Source organism: Taudactylus pleione, unplaced genomic scaffold, assembly GCF_031769625.1.
Source record: "Taudactylus pleione unplaced genomic scaffold, aTauple2 ptg000005l, whole genome shotgun sequence".
Taxonomy (NCBI): Eukaryota; Metazoa; Chordata; class Amphibia; order Anura; family Myobatrachidae; genus Taudactylus; species Taudactylus pleione.
In genome coordinates, this window is record NW_028284408.1 from 17,712,977 (window position 1) to 17,738,966 (window position 25,990).

Consider the following 25,990-nt stretch of genomic DNA (forward strand, 5'->3'; position numbering starts at 1 on the left):
TGCCAGCAATAACTGAGGCCACAGAATACTGGGGGCCCAGAGTTGGAGGGAGAGAAGCGCAGCCTCAGTTGGGAGCCCCATCAGCACCCCAGCACACCCTCCCTGCATATTTCTTCTCCCCTGGGGAGAAGAAATATTACACAAAGCAGTGGGGGCTTTGGTAATGAACGAGAGCCACAGGGATCATGGGTTTATGTTGCTTCAACATGGCATGGCATGGCAGAGTTCATCTCATCATAGCGGTGGTCGGGGACTAGCCAATGGCGGAACAAGTACGGAGCATCACCAGCACTCCCCGCAATTAATTTGACTCCCAAGAATCATTTGCCACCTCCACTCTCCCAATGATATGGTAGGGGGGCTGGTTACACCATCGGGAGCCAGTAATCACCATGGTACACCAGCCAGAGCGGACAGCACACAGCACCAAGGTGACCACTGCTGCAGACACTCGCAGAGCTCTGGCTGGTGTACCACGGTGTTTACTGGCTCCCAATATCATTGGGAGAGTGGAGGTGGCTAATGCTTCTTGGGGGTGAAATTGATTGCGGGGAGTCAGGAGCCAGATGGGGCAGGTACAGCAGCAGAAACAGGTGGTTTCTTGTGGGAAAGGATAGCGATAGGCTGTGAGCTAAAATCAGTGGCGAGGCACTTGCCAAAGCAAACGAGGAAAGATATCGAGAAAGGGGCATTTGTGGACATATGTTCATTAACTGAAGCTGGGCTGAGGGACAAGGAGAGAGCTACAGCGAGGGGAGGGGGACAGACAGATGTATATAAAACCATGGAGCATTGGTTGAGCGGCATGTTCATCTAAACAGGCTGTTACATGGAGGCCTTCCCAGAAGTAGGTATCGATATGTTAAAATTTGTCCAGGAATGATGATGTTTGTCCATGCAAGATGACGTCTTGCCTCTTTCTGAGTTCCGTTTTTTTGGAGGGAAAAATCCAAACTCGGCGTGCAAACTCGAACCTATCCGAGCCTGCACATCCCTAGTTAAAATGTACAGATTTTATCTATTCCGTGTATAAGGAGTATGGGGGATCTGTATGGCGCAGGTATGACGAGGATTTTAGGCTGCAGGCACAGGAAGGTAAACCCATTGATTTCGGGACCAGGGATTTAGATGTGTGGCTCAGAGGCGCAGGCTAGCAGCTTAGCAGAAAGAGGTGCTGCCGGGCAGCGAGTCGGGGCAGGGAGGCCTGGCATGCCAAAGCAGGACCTTAAGTGCTGGGACTTTAATGAGTACAGTTGCGCCTGAGCGCATTGCAAGTTTAGGCACGCCTGCACATTTTGCGGCACCAGCCACACTGCCAAGGATTACTTTAGGAAAAGGGCTAATAACTCACAAAAGCTACCCTCAGCAGTAGGGACTAGCAAAAGCTATTAGTCCAGTTAACCTAAACAGGATCCTGGAGTGGCTGTCTAGGTACCCCAAGCTTGATAAAGCCAAACTGCTGCGGGAGGGGTTCAGTGATGGATTCAGAATCCCAATAGTAAGAAAAGTTTCCCCGGCAGATAGCAGTAAGAATTTAAAATCCATCAGGGACCACCCTCTGGTGGTCCAGGAAAAAATTGCGAAAGAAATGGTGTTAGGCAGGATGGTGGGGCCTTTCGGGGCACCCCCAATATCAGCATTAGTAATTTCGCCTCTCGGCCTGGTCCCAAAGAAGGATACAGGGAAGTTTAGGCTCATCCAGCACCTATCTTATCCCAATGGAGCATTAGTCAACGATGCCCTGGATAAAGAGCAGTGCTCGGTTCAGTACCAGTCATTTGACAAAGCTGTCAATCTGGGAAAGAGGCAGGGCAAGGGAGCCCTTATGGCAAAGCTGGACATTGAATCAGCTTTCAGGTTGTTGCCCCTGCACCCAGACAGTTTCAAGCTCATGGGTTTCCATTTTGACGTATACTACTTCATAGACAAGCGCTTGCCCATGGGCTGCGCCATTGTGTGCGTGTTCTTTGAGGCGTTTAGCTCATTTTTGCAGTGGTGCTTGGAAGTGCGCACAGGCTCAACAGCAATAGCGCACTACCTCGACGATTTCCTGCTGGCAGGCCTGCCGGAATCGGACCATTGTGGTCAGTTGCTGGGGGAGCTGAAAAGCATGCTGGAGGAATTTGGTGTCCCCGTCATGCAGGACAAGACAGAGGGGCCAAGGGCGGTGATATCCTATTTGGGCATCAAGATCGACACAAAGGAGATGGAATGTAGACTCCCAGCAGATAAGGTCAAGGGGCTAGGGAAGGAGATATGCTATTGCGCTGGGGCTAAAAAAGTTACGCTAGGGCAGATGCAGTCATTGTTAGGGAGACTCAACTTTGCATGCATGGTGATTCCCATGGGCAGAATCTTTAAAAGGCGGCTGGAGCAGGCCACTGCCGTTGTTAGAAAGAAGCACCACTTTATACGCATCTCCAAAGAGCTGAGGGACGACCTGCAAGTGTGGGAGGAATTCAGCCTGCAATTCAACGGCGTCAGAATGTGGCCAAGAGCAGCCCTGCACAATCATGTGCTGCAGTTATTCACTGACGCAGCGGGGTCCACCGGGTTTGGGGCATATTTGCAGGGAGAATGGTGTGCCCAGCGTTGGCCAGCCAGATGGGCGGACACGGGGCTCACCAAGAACCTGGCGGCCTTAGAGCTATTCCCAATAGTGGTAGCTGTGGACATCTGGGGACACAGGCTGGCCAACAGGAGTATCAGATTCTGGTGCAGCAACATGGGGGTGGTGCAGGCCATGAATAATCAATACGCTTCATCTCCAGTCTTCAGACTGCTGAGGAGGTTAGTTGAGGCGTGCTTGCGCCACAACGTCACATTTAGGGCAAAGCATGTACCCGGGGACCAGAATGTGATAGCAGACGCATTGTCTATGCAAAAATGGGAGGTTTTTAGGGCTGCTGCACCACAAGTGCAAGCAAAAGGCCTAATATGCCCCTCCCATCTTTGACAGATAGTCCTGCCAATCTGAACGGACTGGTCGAGCGATCTCTGGCACCTAAGACGTGGAGAGCATACAAGGTGGCATGGGAGAAGTAGCGGCAGTCTCAGGAGTTGGTAAGCTCAGAGGATAGGGTGCCATGCCAGGTGCTGTTAGCCTTATTAGGCAAGTTAAGGGGGGAACAGGCATCCAGAGCAATGGTCAGTAATATATTGTCTGGCATCTCCTTCTTTGCCAAGTTGGAGGGAGAAAAGGACGAGACCAAGGCTTTTGCCGTGCTCACAATAATGAAGGGTTGGGCCAGGGCGGAGATAAGGAAGCCTAATATTAGGGAGCCGGTCACCATAGACAGGCTAAGCAAACTTGTGGGCATAGTGCCAGTAGTATGCTCGGATGCAAGTGAAGCTGTGTTATTTAAAGCTGCCTTCATCATGGGGTTTAGCGGGGCGTTCAGGGTAAGCAAGCTGGTAGCAGAATCCAAGAGTTCACAGGGCACTGGCTTGCAGCATAAGGACATGGCTTTAGCTGGTGATACGCTGTTGTACAAAATACGAAGGTCCAAGATAGACCAGGTTGGCAAGGGCAGATGGGTTCAGCTTAGGCGCCAGGCGGATGGTGTGATTTGCCCTTTGGTAGCAGTCAAGGCATTCCTGAGCGTCAGGCCAGAGGGCGGGGCTAATTTTCTTGTCCATAGGGATGCTTCTTCTCTAACTAAGTTTCAGTTCACGGCAGTTTTTAAGAAGTGCATAGGCAGCCTGGGATGGGATACAGGGAAATTTGGTACCCATTCCTTCAGGATAGGAGTGGCAATGTCCGCAGCAGAGGAGGGGATGCCGGCAGCGGACATTAAGACCTTAGGAAGGTGGAGGTCTAATAGTTACAGGATGTACATAAGGCTCACAGGTGCGGGCACATCAGCTAACTAATTATCTCCTCCTTCCCCAAACCCCCCCCCCCCCTCCTACAGGGCAAAATGGAGGGAGGCGAATGTGGATCGTTTGCCATTCACGCGTTTATTGGGCAGCAAGCAGAGCCGCTACCAGGCCATACGGGAGGCAGCTGGGGCTGTCGGCAGAGGCGGGAAGAGTGTTATGGTTAGGAAAGAGGGGGATGAAGTGGCACGAGTTGAGACGGGCCCTGTAAGTGGCCGAGCGGGTGGCTGGTCGACCAGACATCTTGGTAGTGCATCTAGGGGGCAATGATCTGGGTAAGTTGAAGTCCCTCGATCTAGTCAGGAGGACTTTGCATGGGTAAGGGAGCGTTGGAACGATGTAGGAATTGTCTGGTCCTGTATCCTCCCCAGGCTAGCATGGTATGGGGCCTGGAAGGGGGTGGGTATCGAGAGAGCATGGAAAAAGGTAAATGCTGCAGTGAGAAAGTTGGTCATCATCGGCGGGGGTAGCGTGATACAGCACAGGGACATTGGGTGCATTTGTCTGATGTAGGAATCGATCTATTCAATAATGCGCTGCAGGAGGGGCTCGAAGTGGCATGAGGGTATGAGATTGCAGACTGGGGCGTCAGTGCTCAGGCGCGCCTGAGTACCTCGAGTCGCGGGAAATAAGCAGTGCACAAGGCATAGTGAATGGGAGGAGCCAGCAGAGGTTAGCAGATTCATCCTCTGTGACTGGCCGAACGCCTGGCTCCAGCTTTGGACGGTTGTGCCCGTGGGCTGCGTGCCAGGCGAGCATGATATGCGCCAGGGGGCTGGGTCCCTAGGGGGCGTAGCCACGGCGCCTACTGGGTAGGTGGGGCACGCCCCAAAAAATTACTCGGGGGAGTTAGCCTTGCCCGCTGTTTCTTTCGGTGCCCTGCAATATGTTATTAAGGTAAACTAAATAAAGCTGTGACCGGAATTGTACCCAAAACCTTTGCCTCTGTGTCAACTTCTTTGGGGGGAGGGAAGCTGGGTAATAGCAGGTCGCAGGCAGGTCGCTCTCTGCCCCTTACAGGAGCGGAGGTGCCCCAAAATGGCAACGGAGCAGAATAAGGGGGAGGGGTGCAGGCCAGCGGCGGGAAGAAAGGGGGGCAGGCAGGCAGGCATGTCCGTCCTTCCTTTCACACCTGGGGTTGTGTGATGACCAGCGAGGGGAGGGGGACAGGCGGAGGCATATTAAACCATGGAGCATTGGTTGAGCGACATGTTCATCTATACAGGCTGTTAGATGGAGGCCTACCGAGAAATGGGTATGGGTATGTTAAAATGTACAGATTTTATCTATTCCGTGTATAAGGAGTATTATGGATCTGTATGGTGCAGGTATGACAAGGATTTTAGACTGCAAGCGCAGGAAGGTAAACCCAATGATTTCGGGACCATGGATTTAGATGTGTGGCTCAGAGCGCAGGCTAGCGGCTTAGCAGAAAGAGGTGCCACCGGGTAGCAGGTCGGGGCAGGGAGACCTGGCACTCAAAAGCAGGACCTTAAGTGCTGGGACTTTAACGAGTCCAGTTGCGCCTGAGCGCATTGCAAGTTTAGGCACGCCTGCACATTTTGCGGCGCCAGCCACTCTGCCAAGGATTACTTTAGGAAAAGGGCTAATAACTCACAAAAGCTACCCACAGCAGCAGGGACTAGCAAAAGCAATTAGTCCAGTTAACCTAAACAGGATCCTGGAGTGGCTGTCTAGCTACCCCAAGCTTGATGAAGCCAAACTGCTGCGGGAGGGGTTCAGTGACAGATTCAGAATCCCAATAGTACTTCTTGTGCTGCTCCATGCAAGTAATGATCCTCCCCCCCCTTCCCTGTGCTTTTAACCCTCTACAGTCTGCCCACCCCCGGCTGCCGCTAACTGGCCATCACACAACCCCAGGTGTGAAAGGAAGGACGGGCATGCCTGCCCTCCCCCCTTCATTCCTGTACTGTGGGCCTGATTCAGACCCGCTCGCGAGCACCGAGCGCTCGCAAGCGGGTCGATGTTGGGCCAGTGCGCGTGCGCACAATGGACCTGGCTCCATCATGCACATGCGCGAGACCCGGATAGCGATGGGCAAGCCGTCACTATGGGTCTCGCTACAAAGGGGTTGTGCTGTCGATGGTGAGTGACCGCACGCCCCATTTGGTGGGCGTGCCGGGGGCGTGGCTGGCCAGGCGGAGGTTTTCCCATGGGAACGCCTACCGTCTGGGGCCAGCCCCACTGACATCACAAGTGAGGCCGCTCTAAAATCAGGAAGGACGGCCCTGATTCAGAGCGAGCGCTCTGTCAGAGCGTCTGGCTCTGAATCAGGGCTAGTGTTCGCTCTGCTCATTATGCCCCTTTCGGTGTACAGTGTGTGTTTCTTGTACATTATGCCCCTGTCGGTGTACAGTACAGTGTATGCTCCCTATATATATTACCCCTGTCGGAGTACAGTGTGTTCTCCCTGTACATTATGCCCCTCTCGGTGTACTGTACTGTGGGCCTGATTCAGAGCCGGACACTATTTGCGGACGGTCATTCCAAAAAAGGGGCCGGCTATTTAAATTGAAAGCTCGCTCTTTGCGGTTTGTTGGTGCCTCTATGTCTGAGCGAGCGAACGAAAAATGCGCTCGCTATTTTGTAAAGACGCCCCTTTGCTGTTTGCATCACACGTCATCTTCAGTATTTATTAGATTAATCGGGTACATCGAAAGGCATCTGAACTGCTCGCAGTGCTTGTGGTAGGTTTTTCCTACCACAATCACTGCGAGCAGTTCAGATAAAAGACAACCAAGTGACGTGGTCGATGACGCTCCTTTACTAATTATGCACTCCCATTAAACGCCCTTTTGACCGTTTGGCACGCCTGCGTTCGGATCTCCACTCCCCCGTTTTCAAGCACCTGCACCTGTTACCACCCACAAACGGTACATTCTGTTAATCAAATTAGCTTCCCCTTGCTGTTTTGCGAGCGCACGATTTCCGACCGCAATGACTGGTTTGCGCATGCGCATTATGACCCATACGCATGCGCAGTTGTGCGAACATCGTTCAGAGCGAACGAGCGGCCACTTACGAGCGGCTCTGTATCAGGCCCAGTGTTCTCTCTGCACATCATGCCCTGTCGGTGAACAGTGTGTTCCCTGCATTTTATGTCCCTGTTGCTGTACAGTGTGCACTCTCCGCATACAGTATGCCCTTGTCTGTCGGTGTACACAGCGTGCTCCCTGCATATTATGCCCCTGTGAGTGTACACTGTACGCTCTCTGCATGGGTTGCCTTTCCTCAAGAGCCATTGGAAATAAGAGTGGCAGGTCATCATGAAGATCACAGCAAGTGTAATGGGAAATATAAATCTCCTTCAGCAGTGCCATCAAATTCCCATCATACATGTTAAACTCCCCAGACTGCCGATTTTAAGATGTATAAACCACAGTGGATTCGCTTAACTTTTATTTGTTGTTTTGATGTGATTTTTTTTTATTTTAGTGCCTGTATTTTTGCATCCATGTACCTTCGCAAACCTGTTGCACATAGCCTATAATAAGGGGTAATACACTGTAAGTTTATTTTCCACTATCAGACTGCTCACTCCTCCAATGGTACTCATGTATACTGTAGGGATACACTGCAAGGATATATACTATGGGTAAATATATACTAGCTTTATTCAACCTAACTGGTGACAAATTGATAAAAGTTAACATCTGACTTCTTGCTTTGGGTTCCTTCTCCTTTGAAAACCATATTTTATTAATACATTTCAGGCCAGTGTCAATACTGTACATTAAAATTATACATCAGGTACTGTAATGTTTTTGTATATCCTGATTTATTTGCACATAATTACCATTATGATAAAATGTTGGAGAACATCAATGTAAACTTTTTGATTTCCAAAAGACAATTCTAACAGAAAATATATCAAGATTTAAAATAAAAGGAGGTTTTAATGTTATTATTTTTATAGATAAAATATACCATGCTTGTTCACCCATCATCTCTTTGTTTACGTCTCTACCTGCTTCCCACGCACTGGTGTCTTTTCAGAACAACAGAATTAGAAACATTGCTGCTATGTTGCTTATGCTGGGCATACACTACCAGATAAAATGCCGGTCAGACCGACAGACATTTTATCTGGCAGCCTGCCAGCCGCAGAAGTCGCCGGCATACACTGTGAGAGAAATCTCACAGTGTATAGCCCGACATCCGCGCTCCGCCCCCGGGGGCGGAGACATTTCCCTGTTCCTTCCTTAGGAAGGAACACAGGAAATGTCTGTCTGTCGGCTGCGCTGGGCATACACTGCCCAATGCGGCCGACAGTTTACCAGGTAAATATCGCATCGGACGGGCATGCTGGACAATCCAGCATGCCCGACCGAGCAATATTTAACCCTCGGTCGCCCACCCACACGCTACAATTATCACGGCAATCCGCCGATATCGGGCGGATCGTCCCGATAATTGTAGCGTGTATGGCCAGTATTAGATGGATTTTAATAGTGTTCTAGTTACACAGTTTCATTCCCATACATACAATGAAACAGAATATGATACATGGAATGTAATGTGATGTTTATATATTATATTAGTAAATAAAGACTTTAAACAGACATTCTTACTACAGCATGTGCACTATTAAAAGATAAAAGCTTAATTCATATGTGTAACATTATATATACAAATTATATCACTGCTAGTATTAGTCAACAGTGGGCACAATAGCTCAATGAAAGTTCAGTCATAGGGGTTGTGCCTATAGTAAAATATATATAATTTATGATGTGCATTATATTTTGATCATATTCAAACGCTGTATACTGACAACTTTTTTCACTGCACAACATAATGGAATCTATTTAAAAAGTGTTTTACAAGCAGGAACTGTTCAGGACTAATACACATGCATTGTAACCTCCCAGTAATCAGAACATCAGATATAATTGTGCAGCAGTACCTTACACATGTACTAGCTGTAACTATATAGATAGACTAGAGAAGCAATCTTATAGCTCAATCCATTCCTGACAACAGTCGTGTCCAGATAATTCATCACTACGCCATCCACACACAGGCACTATACAGCGGCAATAACGGAGGAATTTCAGCATAGCACAGTTCAGCACCATCCGTCTTGGACAGCAGCATTGCCATAGGGATAGTGTACTACAGTATGTATAGCTACAGTACTACTAAATATACTTAGCATCGAGACACTTTCAAGGTTAAATATAATTGTTTTTGAAGTACAGTACAGTACATACAGTAGCTATAGACAGGTACTAATATACCCACAACACCTACAGTATAACTGGGTCCTGAAACTTTTCTTGGGCTATATCATGACCTTCAATGTAAACACCAGAAGCCACACATATAAAATGATCCTATGTTCAAGCTACAGATGACTTTAGCATACAGCCAATGCCCCCCAGTGCAAACAACAGCAATATGCACTTATCCCAGAATGTAAACAAAGCGTCTCTCCACCAGCACATCAAGGAAACTTCATGTAATTGCTTTCCAGATTAAAACACATTTGCCCCGCAGTTGTATATTGCATGCAAATTAAATGATGAATCCTATTATGAATGCTCTGAAAATCACATCTTATGGTACAACACGCTAACAGAGTAACAGAGCAGCGAGATAAGCAATACACCAATAGTACAGCTGAGAACAGGAAGGATATCCCTAGTTTGGGAAAGAAATGTAATAGTCCCTATTGAAAAATACAACTGAATATGCTAGCGCTATATAAGTGACTGCTAAATGTTAATATTTGGAAATAACAATGTGTTATCATATCCACTGTCCAAACTCACCTTTGAGTTTTGTGTCGGGTTAACCACACAGACCAACTGTCCAGCTGAGGAGAAGACCCTCTTAGCCTGGTAATGCTGGAACCTCAAATGGATAAGATCTAACACTGCCCCAAAACACTGAGTAAAGAAAAGCATCACAACTTTCTGCCTCTTCCCCTGTCTCACTCAGGGCTAGTAATACAGCCTGTCAGTGCTGGAGAACTGGAGAGGAGTGTAGCGGTGTGTGAGCACTACACTCCTGCACCTCCTAGCATGCCTTCATATTTATCATCCAAATAAGATGGTTAGAATCTTGCAGCAGTCGCCTGACCAATCTAAAGAGCTGGAATGTTATCCTTGAGGACCAGAGGCAGCCAATAACAAATGCCTCCCCCTACTGAAGCTCACTGATGAATAGAGGTAGTGCTAGGGAATGTACTACTTGCATATTACCATACATCAGTGCATCACATTCATCTCTCCATTACAGACCCATCCTGCAACAAATCTCAGTGCCTAATGTCTTCATTTAATAATTGACTCTCTTCATGCTGTAATCACTTATGAGGGGGAAAAAATACAGGCACTAAAATAAAAAATATCACATCAAAACAACAAATAAAAGTTAAGCGAATCCACTGTGGTTTATACATCTTAAAAACGGCAGTCTGGGGATTTTAACATGTATGATGGGAATTTGATGGCACTGCTGAAGGATATTTATATTTCCCATTGCACTTGCTGTGATCTTCATGATGACCTGCCACTCTTATTTCCAATGGCTCTTGAGGAAAGGCAACCCATGCAGAGAGCACACAGTGGGTCTCATTCAGACCTGCTTGCGAGCGCATAGGCCGATGTTGAGGCCCTGCGCATGCGCAGCGCCCGCACTGCGCGTGCGCAAGCCCCGGAGCGAGAGAGAAATTCTCTCGCTACGAGACTCACTACAAAGTGGGCGGCTGTCGATGGTGATCAACAGCTCACCCTGTTTTGTAGGCGGGGGGGGGGGTGGCTACACAAACGGAGGCATTCCCGACAATGCCTGCCATTTGGGGGCGGCCCCACTAACATCAGTGGTGAGCTTCCTGCTCTAATAGAGCCAAAAGCTCACTGGGGCTTGCAGTAGATGAGACCCTACCACAAGAGTCTCGTCGCAAGCCCTGATGGTCACTCTTTCAGAGTGTCCGGCTCTGAATCAGGGCCACTGTACACCGACAGGGGCATAAAGTGCAGGGAACAAACTGTACACCGACAGGGCATAATGTGCAGAGAGTACAGCGAGAGGGGCATAATGTGCAGGGAGAACACACTGTACTCCGACAGGGGTAATATATATAGGGAGCATACACTGTACTGTACACCAAAAGGGGCATAATATGCATAGAGCACGCTGTGTACACCAACAGACAGGGGTATACTGTATGCGGGGAGCGCCCACTGTACACCGACAGGGGCATAATATGCAGGGAGCACGCTGTGTACAACGACAGATAGGGGCATACTGTATGCGGGGAGCGCACACTGTACACCGACAGGGTCATAAAGTGCAGGGAACACACTGTTCACTTACAGGGCATAATGTGCAGAGAGAACATAGTACAGTACACCGAGAGGGGCATAATGTGCAGGGAGAACACACTGTACTCCGACAGGGGTAACATATAAGGAGCATATACTGTACTGTACACCAACAGGGGCATAATGTGCAGGGAGCACACACTGTACTATACACTGACAGGAGCATAATGTACAAGAAACACACACTGTACACCGACAGAAGCATAAATTGCAGGGAGCACACACTGTACTATACACCGACAGAAGCATAAATTGCAGGGAGCACACACTGTACTGTACACCGACGGCTACAGGAGCATAAACATAATATGCAGGGAGAGCACAATGTACTATACACCGACAGAAGCATAAATTGCATGGAGCACACATTGTACTGTACACCGACAGGGGCATAATATGCAGGGCGCGCACACTGAACTGTACACCGACGGCTACAGGAGCATAAACATAATATGCAGGGAGAGCACAATGTACTATACACCGACAGGAGCATAATATGCAGGGAGCATACACTGTACACCGGCAAGGGCACTGGCATAATATGCAGGGAGTGTAGCAACATCTAACCTATAGTTTTGCATCTAAAAATATCCCTCTCGCATGATATGTGATTAATGCATGAAGGCAGTGCACTGGCAGTCACGGAGAGGCGTCTTACGGATGGGATACAAACGGAGCTGATTTGCATATTAGCAAGCAACAAATAGCTTTTTAAATGCTGCATTGTTCTAGTTATTAAGGCAGGATCTTGGGTGAAGACAAAAACATTAGCTTTCATTTATTACTGATAATCTGTGTCTGGAAATAGCTACAGTGGAGATAAATCCAGGGACAAGCTCAGGATTCTGATAGAAGAGTTTCCAACTTTGACTTTCACCAAGTGTATGACTATCTATCTATCAATATAAATATATGAATTAGGGGTGAGCTGGTTCGGATTTCTGAAATCCGAACCCCCCCGATCCGAGGCCGATCTGAGTCAGGCTCGACTTTTCCCGCCTGACTCGGATCTGAAATCGAGGCAAAACGTCATCATCCCGCCTTCCGGATCTCGCGGGTTTTGGACCCTATATAAGGTACCCGCGTCGGTGCCATTTTCTCACTCGGCTGTTGACAGTGAAGAGGGAGGGTGGGAGTTAGGGCTGGCTGGGCTGTGTAGTGTAGTGTAGTGCAGTGTAGTGCTGTGCTTTGCTGCACTGTGCTGCTGTTGTCCATAGGGGCTGTGTCCACTCCTCCAAAGTCCATTGGGGCTGGCTGTGTTGTGCTCTGCTGCTGTTGTCCATAGGGGCTGTGTCCACTCCTCCAAAGTCCATAGGGGCTGGCTGGATTGTGTTGTGCAGTCAGTTGTCCATAGGGGCTGTGTCCACTCCTCCAAAGTCCATAGGGGCTGGCTGTGTTGTACTGTGCTGCTGTTGTCCATAGGGGCTGTGTCCACTCCTCCAAAGTCCATAGGGGCTGGCTGGATTGTGTTGTGCAGTCAGTTGTCCATAGGGGCTGTGTCCACTCCAAAGTCCTGTGCAGGGTCCCAGTCCTAAAGGGGTGCTGTAGTGTTGTCCAGGGGGTGCTCTGTCCATCAGGGGTGCTCCCCCCAAGTGCAAAAAAATAAATATTTTTTCTGTGTTTGTGAATTGTGTGCGCAGTAGCCGCACGTGCATCAACAAAGTAGTGCCAAGCGTGCGCCTGTGTCCCATAAGTAAAGGGCCGGCTGGCTTGTCCGTTAAAGGGTGCTGTAACCCCCAAAGGGTACTCCAAACAAAATAAAAAAATATTTTCTGTGTTTGTGAATTGTGTGCACTGTGGCTGCACGTGCAGCAACAAAGGAGCAGCGCCAAGCGTGCGCCTGTGTCCCATAAATAAAGGGCCGGCTGGCTTGTCCGTTAAAGGGTGCTGTAACCCCCAAAGGGCACTCCAAACAAAATAAAAAAATATTTTCTGTGTTCATGAATTGTGTGCACTGTGGCTGCACGTGCATCAACAAAGGAGCAGCGCCAAGCGTGCGCCTGTGTCCCATAAGTGAAGGGCTAGCTGGCTTGTCCATTAAAGGGTGCTGTAACCCCCAAAGAGCACTCCAAACAAATTAAAAATATATATTTTTTTGTGTTTGTGAATTGTGTGCGCAGTAGCAGCATGTGCATCAACATAGTAGTGCCAAGCGTGCGCCTGTGTCATAAGTAAAGGGCCGGCTGGCTTGTCCGTTAAAGGGTGCTGTAACCCCCAAAGGGCACTCCAAACAAAATAAAAAAATATTTTCTGTGTTTGTGAATTGTATGCACTGTGGCTGCACGTGCATCAACAAAGGAGCAGCGCCAAGCGTGCGCCTGTGTCCCATAAGTAAAGGGCCAGCTGGCTCATTTCTTAAAGGGTGGTGTAACCCACAAAGTGCACTAGTGTCCAACAAAAATAAAAAATAATATTCTGTGTTTGTGTGCGCCTTAGCCGCACGTATATATCAATATAACATAAATGGAGGACCAAACTTTCTCCGATAAAAATAAAATAGGGAAAGATCAAGAACCACTTCCTCCTAGTGCTGTTGCTGCTGCTGGGAGTTGTTCATCATACCAGAGAGGAAGTAGGAACACCACTACTTTTACTAAACAATTGACCCTCCAACAGTCCCTAGCGAGGAGGTTGAAGTACGACAGCAGTCATCCTGAAGCAAAACGTATAACTGAGGCCTTGACTGCTATGTTGGTGTTAGACGTGCGTCCGGTATCCGCCATTAGTGCAGTGGGATTTAGACAATTGATGGAGGTAGTGTGTCCCCGGTTCCATATCCCGTCTAGATTCCACCTGCATCCTCAAAGCAGCAGCGACAAGCATGCGTCTGTCTGTTAAAGGGTGGTGTAACCCTCAAAGTGCGCTCCACAAACAATAAAAAAATTCTTTTTTTTCTGTCTTTGTGAAATGTGTGGGCTGTAGCCGCACCTGCATCCTCAAAGCAGCAGCGACAAGCATGCGTCTGTTTGTTAAAGGGTGGTGTAACCCTCAAAGTGCACTCCACAAACAATAAAAAAATTCTTCTTTTTATCTGTCTTTGTGAAATGTGTGGGCTGTAGCCCCCCCGCATCCTCAAAGCAGCAGCGACAAGCGTGTGTCTGTCTGTTAAAGGGTGGTGTAACCCCCAAAGTGCGCTCCAACCAAAATAAAATAATCTTCTTTTTTTCAGTGTTTGTGTGTGAAATGTATGCACAGTAGCCGCACCTGCATCCTCAAAGCAGCAGCGACAAGCGTGCGTCTGTCTGTTAAAGGGTGGTGTAACCCTCAAAGTGCGCTCCACAAAAAATAAAAAATTTTCTGTCTTTGTGAATTGTGTGGGCTGTAGCCGCACCTGCATCCTCAAAGCAGCAGCGACAAGCGTGTGTCTGTCTGTTAAAGGATTACATCGGTGACAGTATCCAAGTAGGCATGTCAGACAGTCCGTACATATACTGGCAGGAAAAGAGGCAATTTGGAGGCCCCTGTACAAACTGGCTCTATTTTACCTGAGTTGCCCCCCTCCAGTGTGTACTCCGAAAGAGTGTTTAGTGCAGCCGGGAACCTTGTCAGCAAAAGGCGTAGGAGGTTGCTTCCAGAAAATGTGGAGAAGATGATGTTCATAAAAATGAATTATCAACTCTTCCAGGAAGACCAGCCTCCTGAACGTACAGAGGGACCTGTGGTGGTGGATTCCAGCGGGGACGAATTAATACTCTGTGAGGATGAGGATGTACACAACACTGAAGAGGGTGAGGAATCGGTGGATGAGGACGACATCTTGCCTCCGTAGAGCTAGATTATGCAGGGACAGATTAATTGCCAGCTTGTTTTGTGGGGGCCCAAACGAACCAATCATTTCAGCCACAGTCGTGTGGCAGACCCTGACGCTGAAATGATTGGTTTGTTAAAGTGTGCATGTCCTGTTTATACAACATAAGGGTGGGTGGGAGGGCCCAAGGACAATTCCATCTTGCACCTCTTTTTTTTCTTTGCATTATGTACTGTTTGGGGCCTAGTTTTTCAAACTGCCATCCTGTCTGCCACCGCAGTGCCACTCCTAGATGGGCCACGTGTTTGTGCCGCCCACTCGTGTCGCTTAGCATAGCCTTTTGGACATAAAAACATTATTGTGAGGTGTTCAGAATAGACTGGAAATGAGTGGAAATTAAGGTTATTGAGGTTAATAATAGCATATGTGCAGAAAAACCCACACATTCTGTGATTTTAGCTGTTTTTATTCTTTTTTTTTAAAAAATACAGATCCAAAACCCAAAACACAGAAGGGTGGTTTTGGCAAAACCAATCCAGGTCCAAAACACGAAGAAAGATCCAAAACCAAAACACAAAACACGAAAAGTGGCCGGTGCACACCCCTAATATGAATGGATAAAAATATATATAGATATATATCTACTGTATATCTATACAGGGCCATAACCAGGGTAGTGCGACCAGTGTCATTGCACAGGGCACTGCAGGGCAGGGGTCACTGTTTCAGCCTGTCAATTTTCCTGTTTATTATCATTCTCATTTGTAGCTTCCTTTTCTTTCATCACCAGCACCTCCTGGCTGCCCCAGAAGTACCCCTATCACTTCCCTGGCCCTTCCCCATGAAGCCATGGCCCTTTTTCAGGTGCATCTTATGTCCCTATTTAAAAAATGGGGGGGGGGGCACCAATGCTCTCTCTGGCACAGGGCACCAAAACATCTAGTTACGGCTCTGTATCTATATCTCTCATATCCTGCTCTGGAAATCCTTACTCCATAATTATGATCGCATTCATTGAGTTGACTGTGTAAGGTGTATACTGTATATGGTGGGGGAATGACACTGACTGTACTGGACATGAGCTGCGGACACAGAAAGCCCTTGATGCTTGTTGTTCCTAAATGCCACTTTGTGCTTTAGAATATGTGATAAGGCTCAGCACTGTACACCTGTTTGTTTGTTTATGCAGTACTACAAATCAGATCTTATCAATGCAGGTAGTCATGCACATTAGGTAATGCCCTTGTATCTCTTTTTAATATTTGATGACAATAAATAAATCTTGTTTAAGTGATACTGTATAGGCATAATGACACTTCCATAGTAGTGCAAGTAAATAGTTATGTAAATATATCTCCACTGGTCACACATCATCCGCAGCAATGGAAATGACTAATTTGCCAGGGGTACATCTTGGTGCTCAATAAAATGGCCATCCTTGTGAAAGCAGATGTGTTCAGTCCTAAAGCAGTCGCATTACATCACAACGGCTAAAGACTACTTCTCCTTAGCACAGCGCTGTATTATTGTTTTGGAAAGAACTCAGTGATATTTTCAAAAATGTGTGCTGCAGCTTCTAAATATATAGCCTTGGATTAATGGAATTACTGTAAGTAACTATGTGCTTTTTATTAAACCAACCAAGTATTCTGATGATAGGCCAGAAGTGGCACTTTTCTGACAAATGAGCTAGATGTAATTTGCAGAGTGCTGCATTACATTTTCCTTCATTACTGTTACTTATATTTCAGAAAAGCCAATTACAATAATGGAGCATAGCCATTTAACCAGAGTAACCTGATTAATCTGGAGCAGAGGACAATCTAGGGCAAATCAGGTCAGTTTTCATGTATGCTTTTCTTTGCTGTACGTGATCTATAATTCCTGCATGCCTAGAATATATATAAAGCCATTTAGTTATGCCAACCCTGCAGTTGGTTACTGTGAATTACAGCAATGCTGATTTGTAAAGCATATCTGTGTCTCCAGGTAAATACATTTAATATTCTATAGGATGTACCTAGAATATAAGCCTCTCATAAGAATTTAGATGTTCACTGCATATTCAATAAATCAAAGTTTACTTCTGCTGTATTAATTCAATTGTCTGTACTTTGGAAATGCGATTAGCTCTAGTGCTTTGGTAGTTCAGTTCATTTTAAGATAGAGCATCCCTTTATTGCATGTTATATATATGTTGTTATTCAAGTTTTACTTGTGAGCAGCATATAATGTATGTTATCAATACAAATAAACCTCTTACACCTCACAGATTACCATGTAAATCATAAATTACCAACTATGCATTTTGGAGCCACAATTATGGTAGGAGGGCACAGGTGTGTGGCTATCCCACTATAAACATGCAGAGACACCTGTAGTGCATCTGCTCTCACTACCTGTATGCCATTCTACTTGTGCTATGATACTTGTGCTTTGTCAGTCTTACAGTAAATCATCTGCCTGTGATTACTATGGACATGATTCAGAGTTGCGCGCAATCTAGTCGCATCCACAGCCGCATTGTGTGCTTGGAAATAAATGTGACTCTGCCTGCACTCAGAGAAGACCCCATCTGTGCAACATCACAGACCCCAGGGATCCAGTCACATGGTCTACAGCTAACATGGTAAGATTCATTATGTAGACACTAGAGCGTATACGCTGCCTGTTTCTGGCCATAGAGGATTGATGGATACCAATATCAACATTTTAAATTAAGTAAATAAAAGTTATATTTTATTTTGTCTACATGATTGATTTAATAAGAAGAGAGCCCCAACAATCAGTCTTTCTCTCTTCTCTTCCGTATGTGTACCATGTAGACATATTCAGAATGTTGATATGTTCACAATGTCAACATCTGAATAGTCGCCATGTAAAATGTCATTCCCAGAATGCAGATGACTAGGGTTAGGCTGCGGGGGGGGGGGGGGGAGGGGGGAGCGGTAGAGGGTAGCTTAGGGCTAGGCTGCAAGTGGGTTTGGGACAGGGTTAGGGATAGGCTGTAGAATACTCTTCAGTATCAGTGCGGACTTGCACCAGCCCCATCATTTGTGCAAAGAGATCATCAAAAATCGGATGCATCTCTGCATACGTACAATTCTTAATAGCCTCAATGATGTCTGCATGCCCACGATATGCCCATGGCTCACTTATCCTAAACCCAGTTGCCCTCCCTTTAAACATACTAAGTGGTAACTGGCTGATATGGATATTTATTGCCGGCAGATGCTCAAAGTTGCATATGCAGTCTTCAATGCAATTCAAACTTGCTAAACCTCATGAGATCCATCCCCAGGGTGGACTGGCGCGCAACTCTGAATCAGGCCCAATCTATTTGAATCTTATCATTCTTGTTTGTCCCCACTTATTTCTTGTGTTCCTCCTATTATCTATTTCTCCCTTGTCTTCCATATCTAGTTCCAGGTTCAAGGTTTCCTTCGCTATGGCCATTCATCTACAATACATGAGTATTTCTACTTCTGAATTTCAGAGTAAGCTCAGATGTGCCTAATTTAGGAAGCCTCCAATAACTGATAAGCAATTTGTGCTCTTGTTATCTCTGCACAACAGAACATAAAAAATTAACCAGCCCTGCTTTTCCCAGCAGCACTCCATGGCCCTTGGACCCAGATACTGTGACCAAAAATACTATACAGGCTGCCAACAGGTGGATAAGGGTAGTTGTTTTATTTAATTGAAGAAAAGAAAATACTTCAGATACTGTATGTGCATGGCATTGGACAGCTGTCATAAAATAGTCCTGTAAATACTGTACATGCCCGCTGATCAGATTGTAGGTATAAATTATGTATTTGATGTGTACAGTAGGTGCAGTACAGAGGATTTCATAGAGTCAAGACAACCAATTCGCCAAACAGCGCTGCTAAACACAGACAATCATAAGTACCAACACTTACTGAAAAATAACTTTCATGTAACACTGGAATGTTCAAAAAGTATATACATTTTTCTGTAAGCTAAAAATATTAAAATCATTGCCATGTACAGTACATCTTTAGCTACACTTGTTACAGTAATAATACCTTCATAGGATATTTACTTTACAACTACTGTAGCAGTAGGGCAGACAGCCATTTCCATCAGATACTAATTGCCAACAAATATGATCCATGTTTATGTTTCAAACAAGAGAAACATTGCAGTCTACTATGGCTGCATGTATTTCCATTACAAGAAAGTGTGTGTTTAATTCACTTAGTTCTGTAACTTTTCTGCATATTAATATTAATAAGGAACAGTAGGGCTTCTAATACAGTATATAGTGATGCAGTAAACACCTATTTATAGTTGTAGGCTATTGCACTGCTGCAGCATCTTTGTATGCAGCAGTTGTGCAATACCGGATAGCTAAGGGAGGCGTCCAAGGACAAAAGACCCCTCCTTCTGGAATTGCAAATCCAAGAGTTGCATCCGAAGACACAGCATCAGGTCACCATTGTAGCCATCGGCTATCTGTGTAAGCATGAAGCCGGGTACACATCAGACGATATCGGGCACAAAGGGCCAGTGTGTACCCGCTATGACATCAGCGGCATCGTCCATCGGATTTGCATGCCCCCAAATGTAACATTGCCCCCACAGTTGCTCAATCGTTTCTACTTCAGTGAGTGTGTATGCACTTGCCGATGCCGGCACCCCTGCCGGGTCCCGCCGCTTATGATACCGAGCTGTGTACACATAGTTTAGTGTGTACCCAGCTTAAGCTTACTCAGACAAGCTGCTGGAACTCCATTGCTGGGGCCAGGAAATCTGCGTGGGAATATGCAGATTAGGCCTCAGCATGCCTACAAAATGGGTGGGCATGCCCCTGTTTTCTAAAATGGACCATGTCAAAGCCCCCACCCTCAAATGGCCACAGCATGTCAATCTTGATGCAGCATGTCAATGGCTGCAGCATGTCAATCTTACTGCATCAGAGATGATGGCAAACCATCAGGTTTGCCTACATCTCTGAATCAGGCCCATAGCTACTTGCTGAGACATACCATCCAACATGACCCGTTCCATCAGGTACAGATTTTTCTGCTCTTGGTCTTCCCACTTAAATTATTATAACAGCCACCTGTGGTGAAACACTGTTCTCATCAATTAACCAGTTCAAAACAGATGGTTTCAATCATAAATTAGGTGGGAAGTCCAGGAGCAGAGCATTGTGTAACTGATGGAAGGGGTCATGTTGGAGAGTCTGCTGAGAGCGGGATAGAAGTATTTTCTAATGCCAAGTTTGAATAAAGAGAAGGGCATATAATATACTATGATGATATTCACAGTGGAATGTTCCACAGTGTTTAGGTTTACAACTAATATAAAGGTTGAAAAATGGTAAAAGAATAGAATTACATATAGGGAAAACTAGAGATGTTTGATGTTCAATAGACTACTCATTGGAGTTCTGCAGCTGACTTAGGGTAAGTTGGGGCATTGTATGGAAGACCGTCTGAAGGCCTGGAGCACTTACAGTCAGTTTTGTTCTCAATTTAATATTTCAATATATGACCAATGTTTGTACTCTCATTGATTAGAGTTAGGACCTTCCTATTAGCAGAAGCCCTTAGCACTGTAAGTTGTGGATGGCTCACGCACATATTTGAAAATACATGCAAACAAAACGATGGTTTGTGTAGATGTCTGAAGGTGGGAGGATAGCGCATGTGTAGTTTCTATCTGCAAGTTGGCTCATAGTGTCTCCAAGCCTCAGCCTGACTGACAGTCTGCAACCATTTAGGTGCATGGAGGGGGTGTTGCCAGCATGTGTTCCCATAAAAAGAGGGCATGTCACCCCCATTTTCTGGTAGTGCTGAGGCCAGGGTCTGTGTTGGAATATGCAGATTCCCTGGCCTTGGATATGCAGGTAAGACGCCTATTCTGAGTAGCCTTTGGCTTTCCCAGATGGCTGATGCTGCAACCATCGCGTGATCTGATGCTGCATCCTTCAAACGCAGCAGTCAGATCCGTGATGTTGTCAGGATTGAGGCCATGCCTCATTCGATCAGCCACGCCCCTTTTGCCAGCACACGGCGTACATCCCTCCCCTCATCGTTTGTCACAACGGGGATGGATGCCACTGCCTCAAGGCACCCCAAAAGTTCAGATTTTAGAGATTTTCATGATTGAGCACAGGTGGTTAAATCAAATTGATTGAGGCACTAATGGAGTCACTTGCGGTCAAGCATGGACATCCTTAAAACCAGGACTGTTAGAGTGCCTTGAGGACCAAGTTTTAGAACCTCTGTATTATCTACTTATAACTGAATTGTTGCAAAATATGCCACATTTATTTACAACTTTAAAAACCAGCTTGCCCAGTAGTATTAGCAAGTGGTCCACATAACCAACCATTGAATATCTGCCAAACTGATGCCTTTTCATATTGAGAAATGACTTTGTTTCAGACTTTTTCCACTTATTTTCCAGGTGCAACTACAGAGTTTTAAATGTAAATAAATGTGACTAGCTAAAGGTTAGCTCAGCCCATGTTATTGTAGCTGACTAAAAATTTTAAAAAAGCAGGAATAGCATTAAAGGAGTCAGGTTGACCCTTATGCTGTCAGTTCTGCAGAAGTCTTAGTAGCCTAGCTAATGGCATTCTGGATTTGATCAGTCACCTGCGAAGCTTTGGATAGCCACTGTCAATACTCTCCATGGGTCACCTTGATATTGCAATAACCTAGCCAGTCAGGTGTCCACTGTGAAGCCGGCTATTGCTTCTTTTGACGTGAGACTGGATAATGTATTTGAAATACTATTTTGCCAGTAATTCCCCCTCTCTCTCACTCTCCATCATGCCAGCTTTAGGTGTGCTGGTTGCACCATACTCGAATATAATAATAAAAAATAAATTGCAATACTGAAGTAGATGGGGGTCGTCAGGAGTGTGGGTCTGGCCAATATCCTGTTTTAGGAAACTATATGTATTTAGGTGTTTTTATTTTAATGTCAATATTACCTTTACATTATTACCAAGTGTCATTATGGGTTATAACTAAGGTTATTTTAGTATTTGCTATGATCATCCCATGCATAATTAATAGCATGATATCTGACTGGTAAAGAATTAAGATTCCAAATAAATACTGTAGTATAAATGTGGCTTTACCCTATTGTAAAGAAATGTAATATAACATCATGGACTAAATAAATACCATTGTAATACAGTACATCTACTATTGCACAAAATGTGACATATGTAGGACATGCATCCAACATGCATAAAACTACAAGACTTATAATGGATTTTCTTTTTGTCTCATGATTATGTATTTATTGACACATTTGCATTAATATTATGCCATGGTACAGGTATTTTACTATTTCAGTACTACTATATTTATGTCTTCTAAACAGTTATTTCTGTGTGCACTGATTGTCCCTGGTCGTAATACTGAGTGAAGATAATAAAACAGTAGACTACACATTCCTTGTATCACAAGTATAAGCAGTGAGCTAAGAAATCTGCAAGGTTAGCATCAAATTGAACCTTTGGGACCTATGCTGCATTAAACATTGTAAAAATTCTATTACAGGCGAGCAGGTGTAAATTCTTGGATCTTCCTATGACTTACATAACTGTAGATTGGTTACTTGTGTACGCCACGTAGTGAACAAGTGATATCATCCAGTGATTCCCACTTGCCTACAGTAAGACACTTACACAATAGTAAATTGGGAAAGGTCCAGATTCTTGTCTTCAGATATTATTGCTGAACTTGTTTAAATCCAGGTAACACGCTGCTCAGATCCCAACATGTACAGAACTTGGGTTGTCACTGGCAAACCCTGGTTCCTGTTGTGGGAATAAGTCTGACTAGCCAGACGTTTATGGATTAAAGAGATTTCTATACGAGTGATGAGAACAGATACTAGTGTAAGATTTATCTTCTTGTAATAATCTTAAATGCAGAGTATAGAGGTTAGTCCTGTTATATCAAGTGGGTCTAATTATGTTTAACTTCTGATACTGTATGCATGAGAAACCAGGTAAATGGAAACTAGACAATATTTTAAACGTTGCAACACACAGGGAAAATCCATCACCATATAACACTGAAGTTCCAAATCTCCCCTTCACTGCACCTTGTACCCCACTCTATCCTGCTTTACCTAAAAGGGACACTTGGGTAGGGGATATACTGTACAATCAGCATTGGATGAGCAGGAAATAAGTGATGATATAGAAGAGGATACCAGGTTATATCAGGTAGCTTCTAGGATTTTGGTACAGAATATCCAGCCTGGTGGTTCTATACCTGATCAAAGTCTAAGCGCACCTTCCTCCTGCACCCACCTTTCCACACTGATGCTTCAGCCATACCATCCTCATCAGACACCTTGCCTATCTTATCTACCTTATATATTTTACTTACACCCCCACCGCCCACTCCACAACACAAGCTTACCTTTACCCCAGAAATTTCTATGCTGTCTTTTCCAATGGGAATTCACAGTGTATTAGAATGAATACCACGCCAAATGCTATCCACAGGGAAATGAGACAACGCCCTAGGTTTAATTATAACATGTGTAATGAAACCGGAAAATAAGTTTTTTGGGTGATTATGTGGCCCCCTTAGCATATATTGTCTGTCTTAGCAGCACTTTTTAGTTTTCCATATGTGGGGAAGAAAACATCATGTTTGCCCTATTTTTCCCATACTGGCCTGCACATGGGAGCACCCTGTCGTGAAAGGAGTCTCCTCTTTCAAACAATGTGTCCCCTTAGTAGTTAGTGCCTGGTGACCACCAGACAATGACTGAAACAGTACACAAAAAAATAAACATTTCCACAGACAGATGGAGGACCTAAAGCACATATTTCCCTCATATTTTGTCATCAAAAAGTGGTCCCTTATTTAGGGGCATATTTATGAATCTTTTTGTTTACTAAAATGATGTGAAAAAAAAAAATTCACACTATTTTCAGATTATTTTAATATTACAGAAATATAGGAAAGAGCAATTGGAGGAGAATTCGCAAAATTCTCGTCCAAGCTCTTAAATTCGCATTTTTTTTAGTAAGCAGATCACATCTCCCATACTTGTAATGGGAAATGTGATCTGTTCATATTTACTAAAGTAAAATGTGAAAAAATACCGGGAAGGAGAAATGTGATAATAACGCCATCTGGAGAGTTATTGGTTTTTGTTTTCATTTTTTTTAGTTAAGACCAATACATATCTGGTGTCCTTTTGCAATACAGTTCAAACAGCGGGTGCAGTTTTGATTGTAAAAATAAATTGAGTGAATATATAGGAAGAAACACAGTGGCTTTGATATATTTCTACAGCTCTAGTAATATATCAAAGTAACTGAAATATCTAACTTAATGAATTTAAGGAACTGTACATAGAAAATCCTGCTTTACTTCACATACCTTCATATCCCCGCGCCCCAGGGGGTGGGAGAGCGTAAGCCACTGCACCGGGTAACTAGGGTGCTGCCCGGATCGTCCTTTATGATGTCTCTCCCCACACAGTACCCAAGTTGAGAAGTCGGATACGGCCATGGGTTGCGGCTGCCGGTGAGTATTGCTGTTACCACCTCCAGGGCAACCCGCCATGAGCCGCACCGCCCACCTTACAACCCTGATTCACTCACCTGGGAAATGTTACAAAATTTAGTTTTTGCTTAAATTGTTTATTTTTATTTTTTCCCAGGGTCAATATTCAGTTGGTCCTTCCTCACCAGTTACCTAGACTGAAGATTGGAGGCTTTGGGTGTAGAGCCAGATGGTAAAGGCTTCTCACTCTTGGGGCTGATTTTGACTAGTTCGCTGCTGCAACCGCTTTAGCATCTTTAGCCGTAGTCTTGTCTGTGACTGTATGCTAATGCTAGTATCAGCCCATCCTCTAGTGTACATCCGTGCCTCTGACTGTGCACGGAATGAGGCACCAACTTTGATTGTCTTCATATGCTGTAATGCCGCTTGATGCATCTTAAGAAGCAACCATCGGTGGCACCACCAAAACTTGCACCAGTAGGAGCAGAAGTTCTGTCAGAGAATGGCCTCCAATGTGAGTGATTAGGCATCTGTGTATGCAACCATTTCCGCAACACTCCCTTGATACTCGCATAACACACCCATAAGACTCACCGTCCATGTGTCTGAATAGCCACCTCCCAGTAACTGCCCAGGAACTCCTAATACATTTACAATACATTTCTGATACTGTGTGTCTCAATCTTAACTGCACCTCTGTGCGTACACATTGTGAAACATATGCACCGTAAGAGTTTGTGTTTTTTTTGGCACAGAAGCACAAAATCTCTCCACTCCATGAACATCGGCATAGCGTGAGATTCAGAATCAGGCCCTTGGGCTCTTTAGAGCTGGTGCAGAGACAGGGCCTGCAGGTGCAGAAGCCTCTCAGCCAGGGGTCGCTGCCAAAGCTATGATGCTTTAATATTAAGGTACACTAGGGATTATTGTAAATGTACAGCCAAACTGATATTTTTTTTGTACCATTCTATAAAATATATGATATTATCTAGATCACTATATCAATCTCTCGTTGATTTGTGTGTAGTATTTTACAGAATTTACGTGGTAAGTATTTATTTGCTCTTTTTATTATTTTTGTATACACAATAATTCTTGCTGCAAAATAATTAAAAACAAGTATAAAAGTAGGAGAAAGAGAAAAGAAACACAAAAATTCTTGCTGTGTTATATCCTCTCTGAATATTTTGGTCAATGCAATATCTGAATGCATTACTAGGGATATCACTAATGTACTGTATATTAATGTAAAGAGAATAAGATTATATAAATGTGGTATATCCAAAGCAAATCTCCAACCTCAGTTAACTGAATTACCATTTCTGTATATGTTGGTTTGTATACATCTATTATGGTCTGTTCCACAGGTTACTTGGGGGTGTATATACTAAAGGTCGATTTTAATCGATTTTGAAAGATCAACATCAATGTTGTGTTTCTGGGGTTAAATCACACATTTACTAATACTTAAAAATAAATAAAAAATT

At 45.0% G+C, this 25,990-nt stretch overlaps 1 long non-coding RNA gene across 2 annotated transcripts in view; it reads left to right on the forward strand.

The window, feature by feature from the left end:
• Positions 1-25,990, forward strand: part of LOC148543242 (uncharacterized) — a 138,597-nt gene that overhangs the window by 302 nt on the left and 112,305 nt on the right. For both annotated transcript variants that reach the window (XR_015878996.1, XR_015878999.1), the window contains exon 2: positions 16,731-16,816. This is a non-coding gene — a long non-coding RNA (uncharacterized LOC148543242). The remainder of the gene's footprint in view (positions 1-16,730; positions 16,817-25,990) is intronic.